Source organism: Globicephala melas, chromosome 21, assembly GCF_963455315.2.
Source record: "Globicephala melas chromosome 21, mGloMel1.2, whole genome shotgun sequence".
Taxonomy (NCBI): domain Eukaryota; kingdom Metazoa; phylum Chordata; class Mammalia; order Artiodactyla; family Delphinidae; genus Globicephala; species Globicephala melas.
In genome coordinates, this window is record NC_083334.1 from 5,347,559 (window position 1) to 5,373,205 (window position 25,647).

Consider the following 25,647-nt stretch of genomic DNA (forward strand, 5'->3'; position numbering starts at 1 on the left):
TCAATATAATGCCACAGAAATGATAATAGTATTCAAACACAGACTCCATTTTATTGGAGTGGCTTACCTGTGCTTATATATATATTTTTTTTAATTTCAAAAACCATTGTTACCTGGAATAAAACAATAGTTAAATGTATAGTTTTAGGAGATGAACATTCCCCTCTTAAAGAAGGAAAATCAGACAAAAGATTTCCTCATTAAACATTAAAGAGACTATATAAAAGGAAACACACATGAATACTATAGTCTTAACACGTCTTAAACTCTTTTGGTTACTATAACACAGAACAGATTTTATACTTCCCTAGCAAAATAAACAAAATCTTTTCAAACATTGAGAACAACTCATTGCCAGAGATAAGCTTATTCATTGATGGGAACTGGCTATATAATTATATCTACTTCTAAGTTCTTTTCAAAATTTTTAAAAAATATACCTGGTGATTCCAAGTACATCAGAAGGTGGTTTAGAGTGAGTCCTGGGTCCATCCTTGCCTTTCTGCTTAATAACTGTATGATCACAGACAACTTTTCAGTTTCCTCATTACTGAAAGAGAATTAAAAATAGTTTCTACCTCTAGCCTCATCAGGTTGCTGTGAAAATTAAATGAGAAAATGGGTAATGTAATTAGTACAGTACCTGGAATATAGTAAATGCTCAATAAACGTTAGCTCTTATCATCAGAGAAAGGGAATGTATACTTATTTGTAAGAATTTATCTAATTTACTCATGTATTGGCTATATTGAAACAGAATTTTTTTCTCAGTTTAATTTCCTTTGAACACAGTTGTTCTACAAGCTCAAACACGTACACGGAATTCTTCCTGACATTTCATTACTTTTACATTCCTTAGGCTAACAGCAGGCTTTTAATCTCAGACAGATTTTCACGCCTTGATCATCTTAAAATATTTGCTGAAACTAGTATTCAAAGAAAGTAATGTAGTGACACTAACATGCTTTAGATAGAGGTTTTCATTCCACACAGTATGGAGAAAAAAATTTGATTGGACCATTTTCAACCTAAGGCAAATTTGGAACTATATCCATTTATTTTGGACCTCCCTTAATAGCTTCCTTGATAACAAATTTGTGCTTAACTTTTAAAGTTAATCAGAGCAATAGCATTTTCCTAGTAGTACTTAATTTTTTTTCTACTTTTTTTTTTTTTCTGTTCAAGATCTTGGGTCTCACGGGAAAACAAAAAACCAAACCAAACCAAAACAAACAAACAAAAATCCAAACAAACAAAAACTTCTTCCATTTCAACCAAGTACTCTTTATTCCCTGTGGACTAGACATCTCATTTTAACTTCCATATTTTTCTTCTCTGTTATCTTCATACTAGAACCATTTAATGTCATAAAAGATGTCCTTTATATGTACTTTCCTTTCAATTGTTAAACAAACCCACCATTCTTGTCACTGTTCTCAGAAGATTCATGCACAAGTCTGTTCTTTCACTTCCAAGGAAACATGAATCATACCATGAAGTACTGTCACTGACATTTTAATCTTGACTATTGGAGAAGTTGATCTTTTCCTCTTAGATCCTCTCCTCCGTGGGTTCTTCTTCAATCTTCTAGTTAATTCCCCAATTAATCTGCAGTGGAAAATCATTGCTATTGCTTTATACCTCTAGAGTACGTTATTTAAATCTCTAGTTATGCTCCTAACGCATATGACTTGGTATTATAGTTGGCTTGATTCAAGTTCACCTGCCCATCAGATTATAGTCCCCGTGAGTGTAGGGCCATTGCTAGAATCATTACATTTCTTACAGCCCTTGCACATAATTTGAATATAATAGGCACTTATCAAATGTTAATTGAATTGAATATCATCTCTGAAATGAATATTACTGATTCAGCCACTTATATTTCTTGGTCACATACTACATGCCAACCACTCTGCAGTCTAATTGTGGCCCTATATAGCTAGTGCTCTAACAGTAGTACATTATGTTGCTCTTTCTTGAATCTCATCCTCATTTCGCCGAAAAGTATTGTTATCCTTTCTTCTCAAAAAAGGAAAAAAGTGACTCAGAGAGGATGTGCAAGGCATAGTGGCAAAGTTGAATAATGAACGAACTTGATTTTTATACACACCTCTATTCAAGTGTTCTAGATGACAAATTTGGCAACCTGAACACTTTGTATACATTTGTACTAGTTGTAACATTTTGAAGCCAAAGGGTATCAGGTTATTGGTTACCCAATTTTACCTTTGAGTTTTTCAGGTGTAATATTATTAGAATTTATTTCTTAACGATTTTTGAATAATGTGACTAAGCAAGGAGAGTTTGAGATAAATTTCTTTCACCTTGTATACTGTTTATCCTACTTAAAATAAAAGCATATTAGAAACTTGACCAACTATTGCAAAATCTGGATGCAGGTGAGGAAACTTCCCTTCAAAATGGCAGAAACCAATGTCATAACACAATGGGTGGACATAGCTCCCATAGATAAGCCCCTACTATACAAAATGCTGTGTACTAATTTATCTACAGCCGAAATGTTGGTTTTCCCTCATGAAAATACTGCTTCCAAATTCCACTCTTTCTGAAAAACAATTAACCTGTCAAGTTTAAAGTTTTTCGTTCATAATTTGGACTGTATCCTGCCATTGATATTTATTTTAATCTCCTATTGATTTCTGTGGGAATTCTTCTTGTAGAATTAAGGCAGGATATAGCCTCAAAGGAATTTCTGCAAAGAAGGTTCCCACTTTCATCTCTTTGTGTTGGATTTTTATTAAGTTTAGGTCATGACGTTGTATATTTAAAAATAGGCCTACAGGCTAAAGCTATGATAAAGTCTTCTATTTTTGTATTCAGGCTGAAAGGTCAATGAGAAGTCTCACAGGGAAGAACAGTGTTATAAATTATTTTTAACATGTTTTGGTCCAGTTTCTAAAAAAATCAAAAGGCATTTATATTATTTTAAAATGTCTTTTTCACTTTATATATCCCCAAATGTCTATCTCCCATGAGATTTCTTTTTAAAATACCCATTCAAACCATGTTTAAAACATTTTAAAACACTAGATATAATATTAGACAGTCATTTAACATTATAGTAATGATGATATAGAATTATGGATCTTGGAAATTCTTTGGAATGAGGTTAAGTTTGAAAAAAGGCAAAGTAGAAAATTATATATATAAATATTTATAGGAATGCAAAAATGCACATAAATAAAGATGGGTAGATCACGGAAATTTTAAATTTGTGTTATAATTAGTTGATGTTATCAAATTTCCTAATGTTTTGTATTTCAGGTAGTAACGTTAAAATTCAAATGCAAACAAATAACATAACTTACCTTTTAAATTCATCAGATTCATATGAACTTAAAGTCATGACAAAAACTGAAGTGAATAAGAGCAAGGTTATTAAGAATATGCTGGTATTTCCGTTTTTAAATTAGTGGTCCTTGGATCACTTCTAGAGCACCTAGGGGCACATACTGTCATCTGGTAATCTTTTTTTTTTAATTTTCTGGTGTCATGAAAATCTCTTAGAAGTTATGGAATAACAATAAAATTTGACCAAGGCAATTTCTGATGCTGCTCTGCCCACCTGATAGATATGGTTATTGTCTGGACCAAATGAGAGAATGTTTATGTAAGTACTTTTAAAAGTACATGTGAAAGGCAGCATAATAATTTTCATCGTTACTCTGAATACCTTCCAGATTAGATCTCTAATTTGATCTTAGTTACTTAATAAAGAAATGTCATTAAATGAAAAAAATTTTGAAGTTTTATTGTAATGTGGACTCACATTGTTCTCTGTCCCTCAGGAAGACACTGATGCTAAAATGAATTATTATTTTAAAGACACTCGTCTTGGGAAACTCTCCTGCTGAGGAGGAAATGTCCTGGTTCCATTATGAAAACTGCAAATTAACCTCATCACTGTATTTAACTACAGTAGTTCCCTTATATCCGTGGGGGACACCGTCCAAGACCCCTCAGCAGATGCCTAAAACGGCAGGAGTACCAAACACTATATATGATTCTTCCTATACACACATAGCTATGATAAAGTTTACTTTATAAGTTAGGCATAGTAAGAGGTTAACAACAATAATAGTAAAATTGAACAATTATAATAATATACTGTAATAAAAAGTTGTGCATATGGTCTCTCTCTAAAAATACCTTATTGTGTGAACGGAACGCCTTTTCCATCTGAAGTATGCACTTACCACACACACACATTTGAAGTCTGAGGCTTGACAGCAAAACTAGCATGAGTTTCTCTTACCTTCTTCACAATTTCACGGATGGAGGGTTCGTTCTTATCGTAGGTCTCAGCAACCTCAGCATAGGATTTCTTTCCTTCCTTATTAAGTGGAGAACTTTCACCTTTTTACTTAAAGGAAGGACTGTCAGGCTTCTCTCACGCATCTCCGAATTGCCAGCATCACCCCTCTTATTCTGGAGGTCACTGCTCAGGAAGATAAGGGTCCCTGGAACGCAGGTACCGCGATATTGAGATCGTGGCTCTGATAACCCAAGGGCCAATGAGTGACTAGGGGCGGGGTTCGCTGGGCAAAGGAGTGGTTCCCGCGTGGCCCCGGCAGCTGACCTCGCGAGACTTCATCCCGGTACTCAGAATGGCGCGCGACTTAAAACTTCCCGGCGCGGAAACACCGGGAAGCGAACACTACGGATACGGATGGACTGCTGTACCTGAATTGGTGGTAAGAGTGTGAATGAAGTAGAGCTGAGTCGCTCACATCCTTTCTCCATACAGAATTCAGTTTGGGGGGTGTGGTCAGCCGACTGCCTTTGAGCCAAGGTAACACTCTTTCCGGAAGGCTTGTGGACGGTAGGTGCCCAGCAAGGCCGGCGCACAAAGGCCTGTCCCCTTCCGCCCAGCTCGGAGCCTCTACCGCGCAGACCTCGCTCTGGAGCGCCCCGCGGCCTGGCAGACATTGTGTGCGATCTGCCTCTTTTGCATCGAGGCCTGAGCGCTCCAATTGCGCAGTCCCGCTTCCTCCTTTTCTCCTTCACAAAAATCCTCTGCAGTCCTGTCTCCACGCCAATGTCTGCTTCCCAGAGAACGCAGCTGACTCCCAGAGTAGCTCAAGAAAGCCAGCAGCAAAGACATGGTCCCAGGACTGACTCACTGTGCACCATTTGGGACTGAGGACACCAGCCCGAGCGCTCCGTGACCCAGGAGGAGCCCCAGCTGCTGGAAAGTTGCTGGTGGCGACTTGGGAGCCTCTTCTTGCAAAGGAAATGTCATGACTGATGGAAGCAGTGCACAGGACAGTGGATTTAGTGGTGGTCATTAAGTCATGGCACTGTCCTTCCTAATGAAAAGCTAATAGTATTGAACAAATAATTGAAAATCAAATGTGAAGGCCAGAGGGCGTCCTTGGTAGCCTAAAAGAGGCCAGTTTCCTCTCTCGGGAGAAGAGAGAAAAGCTTAAGACAAAACTAAGGATTTAGACCGTAGTCACTGATCTTCAAAGACAGCTGAAGGTTCAGCCGAAGCAGGTCTGTTACACCAAGCTCAGGGCCCTGAGATCAGGGTATCTCGGTAGATGCCTCTTGAGATTTTGATTCCCCGGATTTTTTTTGTTATTATTATTCCTACACCTTATTTGTCAGAGCACTTTTAGGTTCACAGCAAAATTGAGTAGAAAGTACAGAGAGTTTCCACATATGCTCAGCTCCCTGCTCGGGCACCCAGACTCTTTTGAATGCTCTGAGCCTGCACAGGTGAACCCCTCCTGTGAAGAACGGGCCCTGCTCCCACGGAGGGGGACAGTGCAGCGCTCTCCACCACAAGCCCACAGGGGTTCTCTGAGGATATGCCCCTACCCCTCCTGTGGCTGCCAGGCCTATACGCGTGGTTAAGTCACAGCATCACCCAGACGGGGACTTATCAGACCTGCTAGAGGAATAAAGGGCCAAGGCCACAGAGGAACCGCAGGAATTAGTCAGCATGACCAGCAGACATGTAGGATGGCAGGAGACAGGGAGTCCTTGTGGGATTGCAGTGGGAGGTTTCCTGATCAAGGGGACTGGGAAATAAGATATGACCAGGGAGAGTTTATTGACCTGGAGCATTCTCTTGTAATATGGGACTTAACACCCTGCCAGGAACCACAGGGGAGGATGCAGAGATGGCCCTGAGCAGCCTGGAGAAAGCAGTGATCCATGTTGAACAGAACTGAAATTCCTGAATTGCTACGGCAGATTGTAGAGAACTGATTAAAAGGCTCAGAGAAGTGGGCCTGCTAGAGTGGTAATATTTTTGTGAGGCCAGAAAATCATTCAGGTTTTTTTTCCTTCCACAGGAAGGCTCAGGGGATACTGGGCACTCAGAGGCTCACAAATTAACCAGTTAAGAGGACATCAGCTTCACTAAGAGTCAGTGGTGACTGTCGTGTGCAGACCAGGACTGAGGGTAAGAGAAGCTTTCATAGAACCTTCCTCTCTGATAGCAACAGAGATGCTGGGCCTGAAGCAAAGAAGCTAGTTACTGGCTTTTAAACACCAGAATCTGGGGGGGGTGGGGGTGGGCAGGGTTCACAGTGATCATAATGACCATCAAGGTCAGAGAACAGCCAATGCAGATGTCACCCATGGAGAGGTATAGAAACAGCACATTCCAGACCTAAGATTACTGTTCTGGCCCACGCCTGGAGGAATGAGCATTCTGCAATTAACATCTGAAGCCACAACGAAGCACCAGCTCAGGAGCAATACTCTGAGGACGGGATCCCATCTCCCAGCATACATGCTACATACCGAATTAGAAACCCCTATGTGATGCTTTGGTCCCCAGTAGGAAGAGTACGTTGGTTTGTGTGCAGGAGTAACGAGCAGCAAGTGACCCAACCTTACACCTCTGGGATCTATCGGGTTCCAGGTCCGTGTCCTCAAAGAAGGAAAATAACTATAACGGTTAACACTTAAGAAGCCCTGTTACTATGTGCCAGACACTTACAAGTGGTCTGCATGTGTTAATGCATTTAATCCCATCAAAATATTGCCAGGTATTTACTATCATTAACCTCTGGTTAATGTGAAACCAAAGAACAAAAAGGAAACTTGCCCAAGTTCACATATTTACGAAGTGTAAAACTCAGCCACCACGAATACCAAAATTTGTGATACAGTAAGTCAGACCTGATGTTGAGCCGCCAAGGTCTAACAGTCACATGAGAGCTTGCAGTCAGGGCTTCACGGCCTGCCAGGGCTCAGAGGCAAGTCAAGGTCTATTTACTTATAGAGAAGCCGTGGTTTTTCTCCCAAGTCACCAGAGCCCCTGCTGTTTCTCTCACCACAGGGTCTATTCAGCATCCACAGGTTCCACTGAGCCGTAAAGACCAAATATTGCACCAGTAGGAGAGCATTCCTGTTCTCTGGGTCAAACGGGCTATTGTTCAGGGCCCCTGCATATGGGTCAGTACAACTCACAGATATTTAATGTATAACATATATTTTTTTAAACCAAAGGATTGCACATTGTTTTTTTTTTCCACTTTGGAAGAGCAGATACTTTAGACCATAGGACACTCCTAAATCTTATGGAAGTGGAAGCTCTCTGTACTTCTGTGGCATTTATTTTCCAGGCTGTGGCACTCGTGTGCATCATCTTACCAAAGTAATAGGGACCCTGCTCTGTTTTCTAGCTGCATTATGTCAGTAAGGTGATGTCCAGAGCATTGATGAGGTAACTACTCGTCCCTGCAGAATGACTCGGGACACAGAACTAGAAAGTTGATATAAACCTGTGGCAAGACAGTGAAGATGATGCCTGTCTCTGTCACATGAAAACGAATTTCTACTATTTACTGCTTTTGGAGATAGAGAAGAAAGCATTTGTCAAATCAGTGGGTGGTTAGGAAGGGCTGTATTGATCTGTTCCAATGAAGAGACCACATCCTGTACAAATTTGCAAGATCAAGTCCCCACTTGATTAAACGTTGGATAATCTATTGTCATTCTCTGTTATCAATCCGTCTTTTTCACTAGCCAAACTGGACAGCTAACTACGGAAGTGATGTAATCTTCACTCCTACATCTTTCAAGCCTTTAATGACATTGCAAATTTTTGTAATTCCAACAGGGCTGTGGTATTGCCTTTGACATATTTCTGTTGTGGGCAGGAAAAACTCCAGAAGCTTCCACTTAGTGATTCCTACCAATGATATTAATAATAACAAAATCTTGTAGCGCTTTTACTACTGTCCAGACACTATTTTGAGAACTTTATTTACATCTATTAATTCATCTAACTTCCTAACAATCTAAGAAACACATGGTATTATCATCCACCTTTATAGCAGGAATTACCACAGTTCAAGGAACCAATGTGGTTTCCATCTGTTGATGGAAATATCTACAGTTGATTTCTGTTTTTTGTTATTCATGGCAGTTATGTACTATAAAGTTGCCCCAACACTGGATTCGTGAATACTGAGCCATTGCTCCTAGGGGAAATATATATATTTAAAGTTGTGTGTGTGTATTTTAAATCCTAAAAACAGTTTATCCTGGTCAGTGCTCTGTTCTTGATTTTACAAAAGTGAAAGCAATCTTCAAAAGTGTTATGTGACTTGCCTGAGGCTGCTCACCAGCAGGCTGCAGAGTTGGGTTTCAAACCCCATTCAACCAGCCCCAGAACCGGAGCTTCTTGCAGAGCTCTGCCCGCTGCTGTTTCCGTCCTCTGGGCATCTCTATATGAGAATTGAAATAAGAAAATAGAGCATCTCCTTGATGGACCTCAGCAGGGAATATGTATAATTGTGTAACTAATGATGCCTGCTGTTCTTAATGTCCATGAATGATGGCACAAGCTCTGCCAGTATTGGTGCTGAGGTTACAAATAAATTTTATTGAGTAGCAATTCTCAAATAAGCATCTGTGGGTAATGAGGATCCACTGTATCTTAATTTTGCATTTGGTAGTTGGGAAAATCACCATGGTCGTGTCCTCTGGTCAAAATTCTCTTATCTCCTGACCCTAACGGGCTCTGCTCTCGCTAGACTGTACTCATATTCACTGGCCTCAAGAATCAGGTAAGAGCAATTGTTGGATGGTACCATTGTCAAATGAGTAGGTGTGAAGGATCTAATGCTCTACCTACTAGGTCTTCTGAGACAGCATTCATTGGAGAAACTTACACAGATAAAAGCAATAGTGAGTGTGTGATCTTCTGTGGCCCTTAGAATTCTGGAACAGCACAGGTGGATGTTATGGGTCCCAACATCTGACTGATGCTGGGAGAGGTACCCCAAATTTGGGGCTTTGGGACTTTTAAGCTCTAGGTTTAGAGAGGTATCAGCCTTTCCCCTGGCATGATCAGAGGCTGGTGTTCAAGCCTTATAGTTATGATAGTAAAACAAGGCAGATCCATGGTGTCCAGGTTTCTCCCCTTGGATCCTGGTGTGATCAGGGGTCTGGGGTCTAGAACCTGTAGCCTGAGTCCACTCCGCCATCACTCTACCAGCCTGGGTTGCTGTAAACATGTTGCTAGAGCAGTTTTCAGGGAGATCTGCAGGAGGCTTTGCCTGAAGGGAATCAGGTAGATGGGCTAATACCTACATTTGATCGTGAAGATCTGGGTATCTCCCTTTCCCTTCTTATGGTTATTCTCTTTAAAAAAAAATTTTTTTTTGAAACATAGTTGATTTACAATATTAGTTTCAGGTATACACAGTAAAATTTGATGTTTTTATAGATTATACTCCATTTAAAGTTATTATAAAATGTTGGATATATTTCTTGTGCTGCACATTACATTCTTGTAACTTATTTTGTACCTAGTGGTTTGTACCTCTTCACATCCTTTCCCTGTCTTGCTCCTTCCCCAAGCCATCTCCCCATTAGTTTGTTTTCTCTATGAGTCTGTTTCTGTTTTGTTATATTCATTTGTTCGTTTGTTTGTTTGTTTGTTTTTGCGGTACGCGGACCTCTCACTGTTGTGGCCTCTCCCGTTGCCGAGCACAGGCTCCGGACACGCAGGCTCAGCGGCCATGGCTCACGGGCCCAGCCGCTCCGCGGCATGTGGGATCTTCCCAGATCGGGGCATGAACCCGTGTCCCCTGCATTAGCAGGCAGACTCTCAACCACTGCGCCACCAGGGAAGCCCCATTTGTTTGTTTTTATGGTTATTCTTATTTTATGGTAGAGTCCTTCAAGGAATGCTAACAGGGAGACTCAAAGAATATTACTGGGTTGCTATTGCATAGATTTCCTTATGTATTCCTGACGTCTCCTTCAGTCAAAGGGCTCTGAGATTGTGAATAAGGCGAAGGATTGCCATTATCCCTGTGTCCAAGACAGACCTTTGTTTACCTGAACTGTCCTTGCTCAGATGTACAAATCAAGTAGGACTCGAATGGGCTCGCCATCAGTTTTTATCCTAGGAATCCCAAGTTATCTAGCCACCATCACTGATCTTGCAGACCAGATCGAGCCACTCTGATCACCATGCAGTGCCTGATGCCTATGATAGTAACCACATGTCTCTTGCTCTTGGTGATTAAGCATGACCCTGTGACTCTGTCACCCCAGGAACTTCCCCTATCCATTGAAATCAGGGAGTCATTTCCATTTCAGCATCTTTCTCCAGCAGCTCTATAGCCTACAGACTGCCAGGAAAGATGTCTGACCTGCTGGCATTGCTCTCAGAAGGCTCTGATGAACGCTCTGTCTTCAGGGCCCTCCCTGGCTCAAAGTGAGGAGGAGAGAAGCCAGCCACACCTGTTCAATTTACCCCAACATCCCAATATCTTTGGATTTCTTTACTCACTTATCCCAAAAGTTTTCTGCCCTCTCAGTTTGAGTTAGCAAGAGCCACCCAAGACCTTATTTTAGTCACTCAGTGAAACAGTTAGCATTATTTCCAGCTGTTGAAGTTCCACTGAATCCAGAATTCTGGTACTCATATAAAGAAATTCAGCCCAATCGAAAATTAGGTTTCCTCTCCTTGCTCAAGCAAGCACAGACATATCCCGCAGAATATGAGATTCTCAAGCAATGAGATTCTGAGTCTTTACACAAGGCAGGAAGTTAGATCCTGGTTCCTTTACCCCTCTAAGTCATACTAGATTATCCAGTTCCAATGCCGGGAGTTCCATGATTACCAGCCATGGCCCTAACTGTCTCACAAGATTCTGCTAAGGTTGTAAAGTCAACTGGTGTGGAAATCCACAACCTGAAGAAATATACAACACATTTACTCTTCAGCTATTTCTGTTCTGCTCATGAAAAGATGAGAGATTCATTTAGCAATCCTAGGAAGCCCCTGAGATTTCATCTATCCTTGGAGTCAAGAATTTTAAAAACTGGCTAATCATTTTCTTTCTTTAATCTTCAGTCTTTTCATTGTCCATAGAATCAGCTATCCAACCCGTAGATCCAGCCCATAGCCTCCAACCGTAGCATCAGTGCTACTTCTCAGCAGCAGCAAGCCAGCCCCTCACATCCTTGCCTTTGATGGACACGCAGACGGTATCTGGCTTAGCTCTGCCACTGCGTGCCGTGAACCAACACATTTCCATACCTTAACACCTTCTAGGTGCCACACTGCCTCCAGCCTCAGATGACCAAGTAAGCCACTGCAGATGCCTTCCAGTTCCCTGGGGTTTCTGACTGCCACTCTTCCTAATAGCAATTTCTGAGTCCATGAAAATATTTGTATTTGGAAAAAAAAAAGAAACCCCTCCAACACTAATGCAACTACTCTAGAATCTCACATAAAAGGAAATCCATAAAGAGTGCAGGCTTCAGAATCATTTGCTCTCCCAAAGCAGAAATGTGTGCCAGGGCTCGGATTGTTTGTTCCTTCTCTCTGCTTTGCAGAGTGCTGGGTTCCTCCTAAAGCTATTTCACATCAAGGGTCTGGGAAGTATCAGTGCAGGTTCTATGGGGAAAAGAGTGACTTTCCCTGTCTCTGTGTGATGAATAAGAAGAACTTAAGCAGAAGCCTCTAGCAGACTTTCCTCATGTCGTTTTGCCACGTGAATGAGTTAAATCCTTTAATGTACATTCATAATTGTGGATTCCGCTTATAAATAATCTTTTCTATTTGAAACAGCACACTGGAGTAGGAATTTCTCTCTGGATTCTTTATTTTGCTACAACTGTGTGGTAAGTTCTGTTAAAGCAGGGACTTTGTAATTTTTTCACTGTGACATTCCTAGTGTTCAGTAGGTGCTCAATAAATACCTGTGGAATGCATGACAAGGCCTGCTCTCTGAGAAATCTTCCCTGTACCACCCAGAAATGCCTGGGGAGGGACCATCCTAGCTGATACCTGCTACGCTCTGGATTTTAGAGTATAAAATATCTCTTTCCCTTGGTGTAATTTTTGTGAGGTTTATTTTCCTTTGCCTCTTGTGATCTGAGCGGTCCCTTAGTGGCCAAGGTTTGGATGTGGATAAAAAGGAAGGAGAAAGTGAAGCCTATTTGTAGCCTAGACTCCCTTACTGTGTAGTCTATACAAATGAAGTCACCGTGGCTCTTGTGTTTCCGGCAAACGAGAGGGTGATCTTATACAAGAGTCACATTAAGACAGGGCTCCAGGGGCTTCCCTGGTGGCGCAGTGGTTGAGAATCCGCCTGCCGATGCAGGGGACACGGGTTCGAGCCCTGGTCCAGGAAGATAGCACGTGCCGCAGGGCAACTAAGTCTGTGTGCCACAACTACTGAGCCTGCGCTCTAGAGCCCGCGAGCCATGACTACTGAAACCCGTGCACCTAGAGCCCGTGCTCCACAACAAGAGAAGCCACTGCAATGAGAAGCCGCGACTAGAGAAAGCCTGTGTGCAGCAACGAAGACCCAACGCAGCCAAAAATAAATAAATAAAATAAATAATTTCTTTTTTTAATCTTAAAAGAAAAAGACAGTGCTCCAAGAATCCTCAGATCTCCCGTTCTCTGCCCTGGTTAGCCAAGCTTCCTCCTCAAAAGGCCCTGTATGCCCAATTGTGGCAACGTAGGAAATATAGTACTTTGTATAAGCTAGGATTTTGTGCCAAAGCAGAACCCCACTGAGTCAGGATGAATCCCCAGCAAAAGTGGCTGCCATGAGAACCCTGGAATCTGAACGATTCAAAACCTTGCCTTGCCCCCTTGAGAAAAAGATGAGAGTAGAAAGAAGGACAGGGTTTCCTTCTTCCAGAAGCCAGTACAGCACACTCACAAGAGCCCAGTGTTCAAACACTCAGGATCTGAGGCCAAAGACTTAAAACAATTTAAAGTATAATTTTTTGGAATGTCTCTTCTCCATATCTTCTTTGTGCCCCCAAACAACAGGGGGAAGCTCATAGAGAATTCAGGGCTCAGCCATACATCCTTTTCCTTTCTCCTGGGGGTCACATCTCATAGGAGAGAGAAATTCTCATTAGAATGTTTGTAAAAACATATTGTCATATATTTGGAAAGAGAATGACATAGCTTAAGAGAGCTTTTGAATGACATATAATCTCTCTTCCTGGCCCTGAGAGGACATTCTTCAAATCACTTAAAAAAACTTGTTATGTATGATCTTAGAGCTCTTTAGTAGAGGGGAGTTAGAGGTTCTGCTAGAAACAGATGCTGAGTTAAGGATTAAAGGGCAACTTTTGGGAGGCGATCTCAGGAAGGAAAGGGGATGACGTGAACAAAGGGTGTGTCAAGGAGCAGATTACTGTTTTAGGACTTCCGGCAGGTGCTGTAGAAATCACTTTCCTGCTTCTCCCTCAGAGGGAAGGAAGCTGGGTTATTTATCCCCCGATTGCCAAGCATCATCTCTGGAGGCTGCTCCAGGGGCATCAACTCCTGCGGCATGCCAGCAAAAGCCCCTGGGCAGAGGGTTCCAGGAGACTCTAGGCTCAGTCCACAGGGGAAGGTGGGTGCCCAGGATGTATGTGGAAAGAGCACCAAGAACTCCTACACATAAAGCACCTCTGGGTAACGTTATCTTAGATGAACACTCCTAACCAGAGCACCCTCCTAAAATCTAAGTCCTTTTTGATAGCTTTGTGAGGCCATGAACTAGCAATGGTAATTTTCAGTCTTCATCAGTAGAATGATTTCTTTACGTACAGTTCTGGCAGGGTACGATCTCTCCTCATCCTTTATGAAACGGTAATAAGGGTCCTCTTTGACATGAACCTATATTATTTTTTATAATTTATGGTGCTATGCAACATTTCTGTCCCCTCTCCTGAAAGAGGAGTATTAGATACTATCGTTTTGAAAGTTTACTATGTCCTAGGTATTGTTTTAAGTTGCACCCATGGTTTAAATCACTAAATCCTCACATAAACCTGGGAAGGAGGTGCTAATGTTGTGCCCAATTTACAGATGAGGAAAACAAGGAACTGACGGGCTAGTTCAGGTCCCCCAGGTCAGAGAGCAGGAAAGGACAAGACGCACCAGCAGGCTGGCTTCAGAGCCTGCATGTGATGACAGTGACTGTCGTCTGTGGCCGATATGCCCAGGAAGCATAGCACAACCGATCTTGCATTCTGTTCTTCATATCGAATGTTCCAGTTTGATTCTTAGACTTTTGTGAGCTCCATGTTGCAATTCAGTCTCTGCCGGAGAGAGGGGATCTTCCTCTAGGACTGATAAGTCAGCCCTCTCACCTAGCGTGCTTGTGCAACTTGGTGCACAGTTAGAGACCTCCCACTTGGTCCTTATTGTCTTTAGCTGGTTTGGGTCGTTTTTTGTTTTAAACCTGTTACATATTAGATCTTACTGTTTCGTGATAATACAAAATTAACAAAAGGATTAGAGAGTCCTCTGTCACTGGATTAGGTGCTCTTGGAACGCCTATGGCTGCTATCTTTGTCCATTTCATTTAGCTGATAAGAAGGGTAGAATATTTACCAAATTGCTATTTAGTCCTTATGGATAAATCTCTGGGATTAGAAATGGATTAAGAGATTTATGGGAAATGATAAACATTCCAAATCCCCACACTCAAAGGAAGATAATTGATACTAGAGGTAATAACATGATATAAAAAGTTTTTGAGCTATTGCACATAAAAAACAGTATCACTGATAAAATTCATCAGGAATCAGACGCTCATTATATTTCATAAAATGTATTAATTTTTTCCTTGATTACATTTTTACACTGTGTTGAAAAACAGAGTTGGGTGTTGGGTGTTTGAGAAATCAAGTTTAATTTGTAAAATTAAAAGTGAGCCTGTCTACTACTCTGTTTCTGTATTCTGATAACAGAATGTGTAAACACTTTGGAAGGCTCCAGGGATTTTCAAATTTCAAACCTTTTTGCTGGGATGCCTTGAAGCATTTTAAAATAACAAATACTATCAGGATCCTTTTGGTTCCAAACGTTTTTGATTTATTCCCACGTTTAGACCAGAGAAACTTATTAAAACCTGGCACTTTACTTTTGACTTTTTAAACAAAGAGTTTAAACTTTACATGGTTATGGAAAAGAGCGGCAGTATGGATGGCATTTTACCTTTTGTGACCATTTTCTAAGTATAACTAGAATCAAAGTTCTTTCATTATTAAAGAGGATAATGTGTCAAAAAACAGTTGCTGTTTATCTTGGGGAAAAATCAAGTAAAAAAAATTCTTAAAATATGGCAGCAGCTGTGTTTTCATAATGAACAGTCCAATTTCTAGTCAATTTCATTCAGAAAATTTCCAAGAAAGTTTCTGGCACTTCATTTCACTTCGATGAAATAAGTAAAAGAAAACTAGGTTTGCACACTGAGGTGATTGATTCTCCAAGTTGCAGCCTTCTGGCAGCTCAATGTATATACCATGTTTGTTTCTGACACAACTGTCTTCAGAGTAATTCACCTCTTTTAAATTACCAGGAACTCTCCTGGCAGCTCTTCCAGCTTTTCACAGCTATGTAATCTGTACAGTTTACCATATCATAATTGTCCATTGTTCTGCTTCTAGTCAATATTTTTGCTGTTCCGTTTTTTATTTTGCCACTCACTTGAACAATCTGTAACATGTAAAATGACAAACCCATTTAAAATAGTCATGCTGTTAGTTGTTTCTATAAGGCAGGCAAAGTCTAGAAGAAAAGTTTGGGCAATCAGGAATCACCCTCCAAACCCTGAGAAGTTCAGCAAGCCGAGGAGTAGTTATCAATCCATCTGGAAACAGATCACAAGGATCCCCACCTACTAGTACATGACAGCCGCGAACCAATGCTCAGGCAACGGGGAAACCCTCAGGGGTCATCCTCCTTACAAACCCGTGAAATATGATGACACAATGGATTCTATAACCCTGACAGGTCAGAAACTTGAGAAGTCAGTAAAGGGAAGGCAAACAGGAACAGGGATCCCTTCCCGCTCTGCTTTGATCATCCCACAACCATTTGGTCTAATTTCCATGTGTTGTTTAGCTTCTTCCTATACCCAGAGGACAAGAACACATTTTGCAGTATTAGATCTTGTTCATGGCAAATATCAAAACCTCAGTAATGGATTTAGAATTTAATGACATATGGAGAGAAGGCTAACTTTCTCCTCAGATAATTCTTCTCAATGAAAATAAATTGGCTCATCTATCTACCTGTCTGCACTGTTTAGCACTTTATTGCTCTATGATTATTAAGATTTGTTTCCAACCAGCCAACCAACATTTTTCTTAGTTAGTTTTAGATTTTCTTGGGGTGGGAGATAGATTGTTTGTTTCTTTTTGGTTTTATTATTTTGTAAGACGGAGTATCTTTCCAAAGTCAAAGTAAAAAATAAAGATGTTCAGACAACATTAGCTCCCAAGCCTGCCTCCTTCTGTGCCCTTCCTTCCCAGGTAGGTGGGTATTTTCAGGTGCTTTGGGGTTAACCTTCCACTGTTGCTTTCTGAAAATACAAGCAAGTGTGCACACACGCAAGCATACACAAATATGTGTGTACACACACACACGAATTGATAGTATCATAAACACTCTTCTGAACCCTCCTTTTTTTCATCTAAAAACACATCCCGGATGACACATCGAAATGCATGAGGATAGTCTTCATTTTATTTTACCATTTATGCAGCCATTCCGGTAATGGTGGATATTGGGGGTGTTTCTTGTATTTTGCTGTTACAAATAGCGCTGCCATACCCTGTGCCTGCATCATGTTTTCGTTAATTTTCTGCTAATTCTAACGAACTGATTTTAAAGGAAAACCCACAATTCACACATAATCCATGTGATCTGCAATTTATCCATCAGGTGATCTACACAAACCTAGCGGAATCATTTCAGAATTCAAAGCAGACATTTCATGCCAAGCTTCAGAAACTTATTCCAAGTGAGAAAAAAATACCAAAAAGTGAACCAAGTACAGAAAAGTAACCAAATTCTGCATGATTTTCCTTATGAGGAAATAAAACCTATGAAAGATGTGTCATCCCTAGCAGGCTGAACCATCTGGTGACCTAATAAGCATTAAATAATAATTCCGACAACATATGTTAGACAGCTGTATTATATTATGATCCTTTGTCATCCACCTGCCAGCAACAATTGGGAAGTCCAACTGGTTTCTCTGAATTAATAAAAACTCGACTGAGAGAATGTGTTTAGGGAAAGTTCTGGTGGTTTTTAGGACATTTCTGGTAGATCCATTTCATCATCATATTTCATTTTTACTCACTACCACATAAAATAGTATTTCAAATAAAATAATGTGAACCCAAACGCTGATGATGGTTCCATGTTTGCTGCTAAGAATAAAACTTCTGCTTTAATTTCAGGCCTTTTATGTATTAAAGGGACTGGGATTTTAAAATGTTAAACTACATCCAATAACTTGCTTTTAAAAGCAGTAGGAAACCCTATAAGTTGTTCTTTCCACTCCATTTCCCTCTTCCCTTGATTTTTAATGTTGCGTGCTCGTCATTCAAGACAATTCTCTTGTTAAAATAGCCATAGGCTAGGCAAACTGAGGAGCTATGAGAAAAGGCAAGGGAATTAAATTCAGTTGACAGGTGAGCCAAACTGCCCTGTAATTTCTGTGACTTAGTGCCATGGAAAAGTTAGGAGTGTGAAGTCACAAGGTGGTGATTCCCATCGCCATTTAAGTGACCTTTAGCAAGTTACTCAGCATCTTGGTACCTCCGTTTCCTCATCTGTAAAATGAAAATGACAGTAGTGCCTGTCTCATCTGCATCTTGTGGCGATTAATTGAGCTAATATTTAAGGCCTTTGCTCTTGGGACATAGTAAGTGCTCCATACAATTTAGCTATCTTGAGGTCTAAATTATTACATTTAGACCCATATAGGGCTCAACTGTAAACTTTATAGCTTCCCAACTGTCAGCATGGCAGAGTGGAAACAATCTTCCATATTAAGGTAGGCGCCTGGAGGTCTAAAGACAAAGCCAGAAACTTCCCCAGGAAATAGTAGCAGGACACAACAATGCGTGAAAAAAAAAATGTGCTCTAGACTCTCCTAAATTCTCCAGCAAACAAGATGGCCAAAGTTATTAAATAGTGTTTTGACTGACAGAGAATTCAAATGAAACCGCCATAATAAATTAATTTTAAAACTTCCAGATTAAATATCCTCTAGTAATGTCTTTTCTGTTATCTCCCTCCACACTCCCTTCTATAAACCTAATTTAAGTTTTCCTATTATATATTTCAGCATCAATGCATTTATGAAGTTCATGCTGTTGATGCTTTGGTGGTGGTACTCTTATTCTTATTTCTTCCTCTTTTCTGCGTTGAATGAGCCATGAGGGCAAGAATATTTATTCTGTTCTCCACTGTTTTCTTCGTTCCTATTACCAAGGGCAGCTTGTGAAAAAATAACTTGATATTAACCAGTTGAATTTTGAAAAATGTTTGAGAAAGAAGGTTTTGGAGTTATCAAATAATTAATATTCAAACACTTTTCTTTGCCAATTTTTAGACTCTAGGATCAATTTTACTTTGTGGTCGATCAGGGTTTGTGATGATACAATTACATCATCAGAATAATAAGCAACATTATGAATTACCTGTTCTCTGTGGCAAGAACATACATAAAGAAAATCCAAGCAAGGTTACTAATGCCATAATTTCATAAAATGGAGGAATCAGAAAATGCTCTCTTTTTTCTTTTACAACAAATATGTTGTCAGATCGTTAAGGGAATTCCTCTTGCCAACCACAGTTTTTGTAGTGATATTAAAAGACAGAATTCAAGTTGAGCTCATGGGTTGATACATTATGTAGACTTCAGAGTAAAGGAGGAAATTACAGAAAGGTCAAATTAAGCTGGAAACGTTCTTCTGCAGATAAATAGAATTGCATAGAATTCTATAATATCAGCCAATTATGACACAAAACTGTAATTGGAAACAGTGTTGAATAATGTGAATATTCCTGAACCAGGCCTGCTTTTAATGAAAAATAGGCTGAGAAAACCAGGCCTACAAAGAATTTATGTAGTTCGGTATTAAATGTGACTTTCCCTATCTTAGAAATGCAGCTGAAGAAAACATGTATCAAGTTCACACATAATCTTAAAAAAGTTTAAACATATATGTAGGATTTTCTTAAAAAGAGCCAAAAATTATATATAATCTATGCTCCATCTTTCTGTGGGTACCATTACCTTCTCATTTCTATATAAGAAACAGATCTGGAGGGAGGAAAAGAATCATCGGGTAAGTGGTGGAAATGCTGTGTGTTTGCCTCCCTTCCCCATCTAAGGGGGGCTTTAGTGGAAACATTCATAGATGGTGGATTTGCTACCACAGAGGAGAGTGACATGTCACCTCCCTGTGTGGACACTGGCTGAACCTAGCTAGCATGGCTTGTGCTCTACGGAAGCAAAGAGTGCTTGGAGTTATTTTTGTATTTGTCTTTGTTTGTTTGTTAATAGTTTTATTCACATACCATAAAATTCACCTGTTTAAGCTGTCCAGTTCAATGGTTTTTAGTATATTTACTGAGTTGTGCAACCATCACCACAATCAAGTTTACAACACTCGATCACCTCCAGAGAAACCTCGCACCCTTCATCTGTCATATCCCCAAGTCTCCCACATCCCCAGCCCTAAGAAACCACTAATCTACTTTCTGTCTTTATATATTTGCCTATTTTGACTTCATGTAAATGACATCTTATTTGTTTTTATGTGGCTGGTTTCTTTCACGTAGATTTTCAGGGTTGATCCATGTTGTAGCATGTCTCAGCATTTCACTTCTTTTTATGGCTGAATAATATTCCATTGTAGGGATATAGCACAGTTTGTTTATCCACTCATCTGTTGATGGGCACTTGGGTTGTTTCCATCTTTTGGATATTGTGAATAATGCTACAATGAACATTTATATATTGTACAAATATCTGATATCTGTTTCCAATTATTCTGAGTCCACAGCTAGGAGTGGAATTGCTGGGTCATGTGGTAGCTCTGTTGAACTTTTTAAGGAACCGCCAAAGCATTTTCCAAAGAGGCTGCGCCATTTTGCACTCCCATCAGCCATGGGAGGGTACTGACTTCTCCACCCCCTCACCAACACGTGTAACTATCTCACTTTTTTATTATAGCCATCCCAGTGGGTGTGAAGCGGCATCCGTGGTTTTGGTTGGCATTTCTCTGAAGGTAATGATATTGAGTATCTTTTCCTGTGTAATTATTCATGTATATATATGGAATATATATATTCTTTGAAGAAATGTCTATTCAGTTCCTTTGAAAGCTCTATTCAGATTTTTAATTGGGTTGTCTTTTCATTATTGAGTTGTATGTGTTCTTTATACATTCTAGATACAAGTCCTTTATCAGATATATGACTTGTAAATATTTTCTCCTAATCTGTGTCTTGTCTTCTCACTCCCTTCATAGTGTCCTTTGAAGCACAAATGTTTTTAATATTGATGAAATCCAGTTGATCTAATTTTCATTTGCTGCTTGTGTTTTTTGGTTCATATCCAAGAATCCATTGTCAAATCAAATGTAACAAAGATTTACTCCTGTGTTTCTTCTAAGAGCTTTTGAATTTAACCATTGCAATTAGGTCTTTGATCCATTTTGAGTTAATTTTGTGTATGGTTTGAGTCAAGGATCCAAATTTATTCTTTTGTATGTGGCCTATCTAGTTTTTCCATCACATTATGATTCTTGAACGAACCTGAACTATATATTCCTTAGAATTTGGGAAGGGAGATTTTTCCAGTTGTCATTAGGAAAAGTCTGAAGGAAACTGTATCAAAACTGTGAAGTGTCTGAGATTCTATTCAACTTGCAAGGTAGCAACTTTGCAAACACAAGTTCACAGATCTGGCAGAAGACAGGAAACTCCTGGGTCAGAGACAAGAAACCTTACTGCTCGTGGAAGAGGAGTTAGAATGACCTGCATGTTTGCACCTGTTCTCCGTGCCTCCAGGTCCCACAGGGACAATTATCAGCCAAGGAGCCCTGAGCTTAGGAAACCCCACCTTTCATTATGAGCTGCAAACTCACCTGCCTACCCGCCGCCCTGCATCGGGGACATTCTCTGAACTAAACCTGTCAGAAGGCAACTCTACCTTCTGCTCTCGAGGGAGACACCTTCTCTACCTTCCAGGGCTGTGTACATTATTGGAAAGAGGCTCTGGGACGAAGGCCATCAGTGCCTCTCCTCTCAGGATAGGCAGAAATACAAGCGGCCCATGGATGATTGCCTCCCAGCAGCTAAATGGAGCTGTTCCTATGGAGAGGTGCCCAGAACTAGGAAGTCAAAAGGGTTTAATATTCATTGTCAGGATCAAGATAAAGCAGGCACTGAAGATGCGTGAAATGATGCAGCTTCTCTAAGTGGTTGGAGCTGTGGACTTTTCCAACTCCTACACTGAAAATTCAGAGCAGCCCGAGGAAACCCTGTGCCTCAGCTTCCAGAGGAGATAAGGAAAAATAGTAAATTAGAGTGTGGTTTTGTCTTCAAGTTAGTGTAAAAGGGTCCCTTTCTACCAAATAGTTTTCCCCAAACCAATTTCAATTCTACAATTTGAGGGATCAACAAGCAACTGTCTTAGTCAAGTTTTTTGGATGCCAGGTGTGTCTCAACATCTGAGAGAGAGAAGGAAGTTTTCTTTAAGGAAAGATAATATTGAGGTTCAGAGGACAGCCACGAGGCAGAATGAGGGCCCTGGGCACTGCAGGACCAAGAGAAGAGAGTAAAGTGGGAGGGAACCCCTGAAAACTAGGCGAAATGTTTCTAATTTTGCCGCATCTTGATTTTTCTTTTCTTTTTTCTTTTCTTTTCTTTTGCCCCAAAGAGAAATGGAGGAATCCATCCCCAGGTGAGAGCAGTTAGTCTGTTTTATTTTTTGATCTTTGCTCTCCTGAAGGCAGCAAGGAAGTAAAAAGTGGGGTCCATGTATTTTTCGTGGTGCCAGCCTTCTTATCTACACCTGTAAGGAGGCAGCTTGGTGATGCTAAGCCATTTCTCCATGAGCGTGATGGAAAACTTTTATCACTGGGATTTCTAGAAAGCTCCCTGGAATTAATAGTGTGCTACAGCCAAACTCTGAGGCTAATTTATAGCACACACTAGTACACACACACACACACACACACGTACTCTGGGGGACTCTGTGTGACCCACCACTAGCCCTCAATAAAAAGTGCTATTTCTTCTCCATCAGAAGAAACCCCTATTCTTGGTGACAGGACAGCTTTTACTTTTCACAGCTCATGTCATTCTTGTTGCTATACTAAGCCGAGGACAATCCTGCTTTCTGTCTCTCTTTTCCCTGTGTCCTGCATGCAGGAAAACCGCTGCAGAGTTGTCAGTGTGGCCTCAGGCCTCAAACTTGTACAGACACCAGGAAAAGGCAGAAGCAGGATACAGGACAGAGTTCCTCAAATATTTCCTTCTGAACAATAAAGATATAAAGAATATAAATATACATAAAGAAATAGATAGCTAATAAGAACCTGCTGTATAAAAAATAGATAAATAAAATTCAAAAGTAAAACAAATGATGGAAAATTATAAATGTTTATAGACAGGGAAAGGAAAAATCTATATATACATACATAAATAAGGGAGATAAAGAAAAACGTATGGTGTTTCAATGACGGAAGGAGAAAATGGGTTAGTGGCAAAAAAAAGAATTTGCTAGTGATTGATCTAGGTATTTATAATATTTAGCATTTAATATTTCTATGTAGAATTCATGGTAGATGCTATTTGGGAATTCAGTTAAAAAGGTAACTTGATGCATGCACTCCAGGAATTCCTAATCTAGTTGAGGCAAGTATTAGATAGAAGCAATTCCTAGAAGTAAACTCAAATCACAGAATCGAACACATAAACACTGTTGAAAACAAAACAGGGTCAGAAATCTTTAACCAAGGAAAACTTTTTGGAAAAGGTAGACTTCACATAGCTCCAGAAGAGAAGGCAGAAATGTATTGGACACAGTTTCAACACATTGAAACAGTTTCAAAACATTTCAGTTTCAACACAGTGGTAGGATGTTTTTGAGTGCAGAAAAGCTCTGAAGGAAGCAAGCTTCCCTGTCTTTCTTCATCTCCTTCTTTCCTGCAGACATTCCCTAACCCGTGTGTACCTGCACCACAGAACCTGGCCATTCAGGGATCATGAGGAAGGTACTGTCATTTTCGTCTTTCCTCCTCTGCGAAAATGACTGTATTCACAGAATTTTAGATGATCATTGCTTAATGTGTTCCGTCTCTCAAGTTCCACATTTGCTCTTATCTGGTCTCCTGAAGACAATGCCTTAGTTCTTTAAGTGGAATCTAACGGATGGACTGCAGACCCTGGGTCAGGCTGATAGGAAGCAGGCTGTCAGGATGGATCCCATTTCACATTTTTGCCTGTGTGGGATCAACCCGCAGAGCTTATGATTGTGAAGGGTTCAGGCAATTAAAACAGCAGGTTTTTATTGAAAATCGAAGCCAACAGTTAAGTAACCATTAAAGTGAATATTAACATATCATCTTTTTAAAAATGGAGAAAATAAAGTAAAAAAATTTAGATTATATCAACTCCCAACATGTTTTTAAAAAATCTTGTTGGACATTATGCTTTAAACTGTAATAGGCATGAATATTAGATGATTACAGCCTTCTGTTATCACTCTTACGCTAACAAAAGAATATTTTAACTTCCCTCATGATGAGAATAGAGGGTTTAGACAACCCCAGCTTCTAGCTCAATAATATACCTTTCGAATTATGTTAATAGTCAATTCTCATATATTTAATCCTGCAGAAAGCCAAGTCTTCTGACTATTAAAATTCAGCTTTTCCTGTTGTCAGTCTTCATGTCAACTGAGTTTACTTTTGGACTTTTATCCTCAAAAGTTTCTTTAGGGAAATTGTTTTGCTAGCCTCATATACTGTGATTGAAACTATAGCAATATGTTGTATAGATGTAGTTCATCATCATATAAAGAGACATTATTTAAGCTCAAGCACTAGAGAGAGAAGAGTTCCAAAGTCATATCGTTTAATACTGTCAGATAAGAGTTGGGCAAATGTGTGGTGGAAAATACTGTAGAGTTGGTCAGATATTTACCTGCTGTCCTGATGTAACCTCACAGGTTAAACTTAACCCACTGGTGAAATGGTGTGTATCACAATGATTTATGGATAAAATTCCTTAGTGTTAGCTATCCCTTATAATTTGGAATCATGTTTCCACACAGTGTAGACTTAAAAAAAATTTTTTTACTTATGTTTTGATGGAGTAATACCTAGATGAGATTTATTTTTAAATCTCACTATATTGTATAATCAATATTAAACTAGAATTCAATTTATTTTTTGTTAAAGATGTTTACATCTATGTTTATGAAGAATATTGGTCTTTTTCTGCCAATGTTTTAATCAGGGATTGATATCAGAGTTATTCTGGCTTCGTGAAATGAATTGGTAAATGTTCTTTTCTTCCATTTTCTCCAAGATCTTGTGTAGGATGCGTATTGTTTTCTCCTACCATGTTTGGTAGAATTCACCAGTGAAGCATCATGGCCTAAAGTTTCATTGTGGAAATGTTTCTATTTATGAATTCAGTTTCTTTAATAGATTTAGGACTCTTCTGATTTTCCATTTCTCCCTGTCACAGTTTTGGTAATTTTTGGTAATTTTGGTAGTTTTTGTTTTGGTAATTTTTGTTTTTTGAAGAATTTGTCCATTTCTTTGAAGTTGTCAAATTTGTAGGCATAAAGTTGTTAGAAAGTTGTTTATCCTTCTGTAGAATTGGTATTATCTGTTGCTGCATAAACAAAAACTTAGAAGTTTAAAACAAACATTTAAAATCTCTCATGGGTCCTTGGATTCTGGGTGAGGCATCCAACCAGTGGAATTAGCTGGGTGGTTCTGTCTCAGCCTCTTTCATGAATTTGCAGTCAAGATATCAGCTAAGTCCACGGTCATCTGAAGGGTTGACTGGGAATGGAAGATCTGCTTTCAAGTTTCAGGGTGGCTCATGCACAAGCCTGACAAATTGATTGTGGTTGTTGGCAGGAGCTCCTTGTCACATGAACCTTGCCACCAGGCTTCTTATTTGTGGCCCATGGCACCTGGCTGCTTCCAGAATGATCTAATGTCAAGAAAGGCAGAAGTCACCATGTCTTCAAGGCCTAACCTTGGGAGTCACACGTGATCATTTTCACAGTATCCTTTTGGTCCTGCTTGTTATGTCTATTAAGGTTGAACGGAAATTCCCCAAGTTAT